The following is a 7692-nucleotide window of genomic DNA, read 5'->3' as shown; positions in this document are numbered from 1 at the left end:
TTTAAGCTAATTAAAGTCAGGTTTCTGAAACTTTCAATTAGAAGAGTTCCTCCTATTTAAATCAAAGAGGTTAAGCCCAAAATTACATGGCTAGTTAGTTGTAGAGGCACAAGTCAAACGCAGGTCAGTTAATGCAAAAGCCCCTTTCTCGACTACTAGAAACTGAATCACAATGTGACAAACATATTCAACCATTAGTGTGAGCAAGATAAAAAAAAAATACCTTTTAAGGACTCTTGGATATTTTTCTAATGCACTAACAATGCAGTGTATAAAATGAAGCCTTGAACTGTCAGTACAAGTAACTACTTTCACACTAAATTTTTTTAAACCAATTAAAATAGATATTTATGGCAGATGATTGAATAAGCAGCCCAATCCAGCACCTTTTATCAAGCAGTTCATCAATTGTGATGCTAAAACAGAGATACCATGCTCACGCAGTTTTAAATTCTGGTTTTAGAAATTGTAGCTGTAGTAGAAATTATAGTTGTAGAATAGTGGCATGTTTGTGGATAGCAGCTAAGTAGCAGGCACGGGGCAAAAGGAAAAGAGACAGCTGTCTCTTTTTACTTCTTTGAGAAGCTCTCTCAGTTTCTCTGAGTCATTGAAAATAATGTACCAACAACGCAACTAATGACAAAAGGCTAATGGTGGCGATGAACTCATGAAAGTGTATAGTCTATAACATTTTCATTATATAAAGAACATCTTTTCTAGTTTAGAACTGATAATAAGCTATAAATACAGACATGTACATGTAAACGTCTTCCTGATACTTTGGCATTGAATGTTGTTTTGTTACCAAGTCTAGTAGTTCACATGAACAATGGATCTTGGTCTTGACCTGTAAGAACCTCAAATGGATGCCATTTGGTAAGTAAAACCATCATTTTCTAGGTTGCCAAAAAGCAATCTGCAGAGGCTCGAGGTGACTTTATCCCTAAGGGCAGATGTTATGATGCCCCACACTATTCTAGAAAGCCCACAGCTGCCAGGCTATTTCATGGGGTGCTCTTAAACATCACCCAACATGAGCTAATATTTCATTTTAACTGTAGTTCTGGGAAACACAAATGGAGATGTTGGGTTGGAAATATACGAGGTGCATTGGACACGGGGTATTTTGATTCTGAATTCAGAGTATCCCCCCAAATTATGTACTCCTCTGAAACTGTTTCCTTATGTTTCCTGATCCACAGCTTTCACGACAGACATGGTGTTATCTTGATTAATGCCTTTGTTGTAAATATATGATGAATGGAACTTTATACCCATTCTTGCCCTTTCTCACTGTAACAAAATCAAAGTAAATATATATCATTCTGCTACAAATGTGTTTTTTTCATCCAGTGTAATGCAAAAAGAAGCCCCATTCCCACAGCAGCTCCATTTTCATACATGCCTAGAAAGAAATGAAAATGTATTTTCTGAAGCTAAGGTCTCTTTTCTTTTCTTTTCTTTCTTTTTTTTTAAAGATGTTATTTATTTATTCGTGAGAAACACAGAGAGAGAGGCAGAGACATAGGCAGAGGGAGAAGCGGGTTTGCTGTGGGGAGCCCAATGTGACACTCAATCCCAGGACCTGGGATCAAGACCTGAACCAAAGGCAGACACTCAATCACTGAGCCACCCAGGGGCCCCAAGGTCTCTTTTTTTCTATAAGTAGTAATACTCATATTGTTTTTCACTTATATCAAGGGCTTATATAAATCAGAAAATTCCTTTCCTTTCTATTATTTACCAATGCCAAATTTAGGAAAACAAAAGAAAGTTGGCATTCATCAGTCATGTCAAACAAAATTTTATCTAAATTTTGTTCTTTTGGGTTATTTGGCACTTTTCATTCCATATTTAACTCCGATAAAAATTCCCACATTTCTCTATTAAAAGCAGTCCCTCAGCAAACATTCTGTGTACCTGTTTATCGTAAATTCTTAACAGTGGGAGCATTGAGCCAGAGGAAGTATGCATTTTAGATATTTTTCACATACCAATTTGAACTAACTCTTGAAAAGTTACACCAATTTATGTGTTTACCTGCATGCTTTTTTTGTTTTGTTTTTTGGTGTTCCTTTTTTTTTTTTTTTTTACCTGCATGCTTTAAAAAACTTGACTTAGGTCCTCTTTTCTGGCTGGAACCATGGAGGGTGCAGAAGAGAAGAACAAGAAGGTTCCTGCTGTGCCAGAAACCCTTAAGAAAAAGCGAAGGAATTTCGCAGTTGAAGATCAAGCATCCGAGAAAAAAGTTTGCCCATAAGATGCTTCGAAAGGCAAGGAGGAAGCTTATCTATGAAAAAGCTAAGCATTACCACAAGGAATACAGGCAGATGTACAGAAGTGAGATTCGAGTAGCAAGGATGGCGAGAAAAGCTGTCAACTTCTACATGCCTGCACAACCCAAGTTGGCATTTGTCATCAGGATCAGAGCTATCAATGGTGTGAGCCCAAAGGTTCGAAAGGTGTTGCAGCTTCTTTGCCTTCGCCAGATCTTCAATGACACCTTTGTTAAGTTCAACAGGGCTTCAGTTAACATGCTAAGGATTGTGGAACCATATATAGCATGGGGGGACCCAAACCTGAAGTCAGTGAATGAATTGATCTACAAGTGTGGTTATGGCAAGATCAACAAGAAATGAATTGCCCAGGCAGATAACACATTGATTGCCCGATCTCTTGGTAAATATGGCATCATCTGCATGGAGGATCTGATTCACGAGATCTATACTGTTGGAAAACGTTTCAAAGAAGCGAACAACTTTTTATGGCCTTCAAATTATCTTCTCCACATGGCGGAATGAAGAAAAAGACCATTCATTTTGTAGAAGGTGGAGATGCTGCAACAGGGAAGACCAGATCAACAGGCTTATTAGAAGGATGAACTAAGGTATCTACCATGATTATTTTTGTAATCTGGTCAGTTAATAAATGACCACTTTCAAATGGAAAAACAAATTTAACTTAGTCCAAAGTATAAAAATATATTTAAATGTTTTTATTTTTGTTCTTTATAGTGAGAAGAGGTTGCACATTTTTTCATTTGCTTTGGAAAATTTGTTTCTTTACCTTATCTTTGTCTTCGTATTTTTTAAACTATGTCTTCTTGTATATTTTCCTTGGCTGTTTCATTTTTATTAATTTGAAAACTTTTTATATTAAGAAAATTATATTTTATGCCTCAAATGCAACCTTAGTTTTAGAGTCAATCAATTAGTTGATTAAATGACTTTGTTAATTACCTTTTGACTTTTTGAAATCAAATTTTTTTATAAGCACACAAAAACTATAAACATTTATATAATTCAATTGGCTACATTCTTTCAGGCATTTAGACATTTGTTTCTGCTTAGAAAGTCTTATGTTAATCAATTATTATTAAAGAAAATATGATCTATTCTTTCCTATTTATAGCTTCATTTATACATGCAAATCTCTGATTATAGAAAATTGACTACTGTATAAGAAAGACAGAATAGGAAGTATGTTTAATTCCCCTCCCCCAATAGATTACCTGTTTTCCCAACACCATTTATTTATTTTTTAGAGATAGAGGTGTTAAAATGATGAAAGTTAAGTGAACTGAGCTTTAATTATCTTATCAATAAAATAATTGTGATGCTTCTTCATTGGGTGACACAAAATATCCAAGAATATAGTCAATACGAAAACAACCAATAACCATGAAACAGCTTTTAAGCTTTGTTAAATTTGAATCCATGTTGTCAACTTGTGAAGACTTTTATCTTATATGTACAAATTAAATTTCAGAGATGGAAAATTTATTTTAGTAAAATCTATAATTTTACATGAGACAAGAAATCTATACACAAATTTTACTATTGTCCAGATGAAGATGATTTCCCATGTGACAATTGTTGACCTTCTGATGACAATTGTCATGAGAATATTGCCATATGCTATTGACCCATCATATGTTGGACATGGGCTTTCCAATATGACGGGCCAGGATTTTCTTTGAGTCACTTTTCTTTGTCATCCATACCTTGCATTTGAAAACCAGAGCACAGTAGATGTTCAAGGCATTTTAGCTGATTGAATTTACATCGCTGGATTTGGCAATTCAATCCCTCATGGTAACAAATTGCTAAATATTACTCATTGTGATTCCATCCAATGTCCTGGGATAAAATACCAAGTCCTGATTCTATTACAATTATACTTTAATTAGCAATACTTTGCCAGCAATAGACCACTATGAATTTTGTTCCACTGGGTATAGATATTAGTATATTTAAGTTTTAAAAGGCTGAAATGCAGCAGATTTAGTGACATTCTCAATTCATACATGCACCTAGTGCTACTGTCAAAAAAGAAAGATATTCTTTGCAATATCCTAGGGGAGGCAGGGAGAAAAATTCTACAGAACTGAATAGGCAGGCGGCCCATAGGGATGCAAGTTGCCTTAATGGGTACTGTGCCAGTGCACAGTATTGAAGGGCATAAATAAAATGCTATAGAAATAGAAAAGAAAGAGGAAGACTCGATATCCATAGGGACATATAAAGTATTGTGATAATATTATAACAACTGTTAAATAACTTGTTCTCAAAATCCATTTAAAAGTGAAAGATCAGAGTAAAATTTCATTTAAAAAAATAAAGGTTATGTCCCCTATCAGTCATTTTTTGACATAATGATATATTAATAGGTAAACACCAAAAATAAATAAATAATAATAACTAAACACCTCTAACTTTACATATGAAACCAGGATTTAGGATGTTGAACTAATCATCATATGGAACATAAAAAAAATAATTGTTTCAATCTGACAACATGAAACTGGAATAAACTGTTATGGGCTGAATTATGTTCCCCTGCAGCACTCAAATAGTGGAGTCATAACCCTCAGAGTGTGACTGTATTTGTAGGCAGGGCCTTTAAAGAGGTAAATAAGGTAAAATGAGGTCTTGCAAGTGGGTCCTAATCTAATATGACTGGTGTCATTATAAGAAAAGGAGATTAGGACAGGGGAACACATGGGAAGACAACCATCTACAAAACAAGGACAGTAGCCTCAGAAGAAGCCAGCCCTGCTGACACCTTAATCTCAGACTTGGTACTTTGTTACGGAAGCCTTAGCAAACTAATATAATAGAATTCACATACTTTTTTTTTTTTTATTCAAAATCTTTAGATTTGCATTCAGTGTAATATGTTTGTATTGTTGTTTTTTTGGATTTTTTTGTTTTTAAAGATTTTATTTATTTATTTGACAGAGAGCACAAGCACAGAGCATGGCAGGCAGAGGGGGAAGGAGAAGCAGGCTCCCCCCTGAGCAGAGAGCCAGACATGGGACTGAATCTCAGGACCTTGGGATCATGACCTGAGCCAAAGGCAGATGCTTAACCAATGGGCCACCCAGGCGTCCCTCAAGGTAATATGTTTTATTAACTTTTCATATGTTCTTATTTGATTCTCAGGATATTATCTTAGGGCAATGAATTATGCTTAATTCATTATTAATTCAAATGTATGAGGAAAATGCGATTAAGAATATACATAACTGGCTATGTTCACTCAGGTTATATGTCACCTAGCCAAAGATTGAAACTAGATATGTCTCATTCCAAAATGTTTCTTTTAATCACTGTGCTATATATTCATGCATGCCAATCTTTGACAAAAGATTATCTATGAGCTGTTCAAATGGTAAAATAACTGTCAAAGGTAAAAACAAGGTAAGATTATTTCGGTGATTAAAATATTCAAGGGTTGCCTCCTGTCCTACTTAGAATCTAATAGATTGTTGATAAACCGGACAGAACACAAGCTTAAGACTAGAGGCTTCTTAAGGAAAGCTCTGTTGGTAAATTAATAATATAATTCATTTAAAGACTTTCTATTAAGTGCCTTTCCGAGGCCCTGAACAAAGAGCTGTATACATACATAGTACTGAATTCACAGAATTTAAAGCACAATGGCAGAAAATGGACAAAAAGAAATGTCAGTTACAAAATTACCGATGTTATGAGTGCGCAGAATGATATGGAAACTTAAATGTGGCTTCTAGCTCAGACTTTGCAAAATGATTTCTGTTGAGGAGGAAAAGAACCCCGTATAGCAGAGGGAAGTAAGATAAGAAAGATGGATTTGTAGAGATAAATAAGGGGAAACTGAGTGGAAATTGCTGGTGGTACCCGATTTCTCAACAGGTTTTGAATTTTAACAGAAGAAATGATGCCTACTTGTTCTCAGTTAGAGGGATCACAGTCTTTCTTACTAATGTCAGGTAATACACATTTTTTTTTTCCCTTTGGAGTAATATATAGGAATTCCTAGGCTGTTGCCAAGTATTATACCTATGTTTTATGTTTCTCTAAATAAAGCATGGCTTTCTGAAGCTATTGATCCTTGGTCATATACTATATTAGTTTTCTAGGGCTGCTGTAACAAATTACCACAAATTAGGTAGCTTAAAACAAAACAAAAAACAAACAAACAAAAAAAAACAAAGAAAACAAAACAAAAGAAAAAACAGAAATCTATTCTCTCCCAATTGTTCTAGGGACCAGAAGTCTGAAATCAGGGTGTTGGTAGGATTGGTCCCTAGGTTGAAGGAGACGTCCCCTAGTCATGTCTCCTAGCTTCTGGTGGTTGTTGGCAATCTTTCCTGGGTTTATAGATGCATCTTTCAAACTCTGCCTCAGGTTCATATGACACTTTTTCCCTGGTTTCAACTCTGCTTCCTACAAAGACATCAGTCATATTGGATTTAAGGCCGACCCTAAGGTTCTCATCCTACCTTCATCACATGGGCAAAGACCCTTTCCAAATAAGGTTGCATTCATAATTACTAGGATTAGAATTTTGATATAAATTTTCAGTGAACACAATTCAACCCATAATATGTACCTTTACCCGAAGTATCTCCTTTGGCATCCGTGATACTCAGATGAGGCATTGATAGCCAAAATAATGTATCAAACAGCCACAAAGCCTCATTAGCATAGAGTAAAAAAAATTCTTTTCATTCACAAATGTAGAGGTTGGCTGGATATTTCTGTTGATCTGAGCCAAACTCTGAGGTATTATTCATACTACGGAGGTCAGCAGCAGGTAGACTAGAAGTCTTTGCTGATCTAGACTGGGTCCTCCCACATGTTGGATCATGACAGGAACATCTGAGCTGGTTTAATTCCACTGCAGGCACCTTATCCTCAACCAAGAAGACTTGGTTGAGGAGGAAAAGAGGATATGGAAACACACAGTGCTTATTTAGGCTTGTGTCAAATTTGTTATTGTCTCACTCACCAAAATAAGTCCTATGGCCACACTCAGAGTCAGAGTGGGAGGATATCGCCAAAAGACACAGAGAGACAGAAAAATACTGGGGCCATTATTACAACTAATCCACCAGAGACTTACTTTTCAGTTTTTACTTTTCTTATATAAATGTCCCTTCCCTCAGACCTGTCTTTTAATTCTCCCCAAAGTTGTTTTTAGATACAGTAAATATTCTTTTTCAAAAAATAGGATTTTAGATTTTTCTTTCTCTACATTCTTAACACATTAAATAAGCTCATACTTGGTCACCTGAACTTTCTCTTCTTCATCATCTATGGCATACACTTGCATTAGACTACCTTATCTCAAATAACCAGTTTCACTTTGACACATCCTTTCTAGAGGAACAAAAAACAAAATGATTCCCCATTACTAAGCTTAATA

The 7692-nt window shown here is 35.4% G+C and overlaps 1 pseudogene; it reads left to right on the top strand.

Moving 5' to 3' along the window:
- Window positions 1-2142: 2142 nt before the first annotated feature.
- Window positions 2143-2886, top strand: LOC140639476 (large ribosomal subunit protein uL30 pseudogene; annotated as a pseudogene).
- Window positions 2887-7692: the final 4806 nt, after the last annotated feature.

This window comes from Canis lupus, chromosome 9 (assembly GCF_048164855.1).
Source record: "Canis lupus baileyi chromosome 9, mCanLup2.hap1, whole genome shotgun sequence".
NCBI lineage: Eukaryota > Metazoa > Chordata > Mammalia > Carnivora > Canidae > Canis > Canis lupus.
Note: the sequence above shows the minus strand (reverse complement) of the source record. Positions and strands in the feature narration are given on the sequence as shown.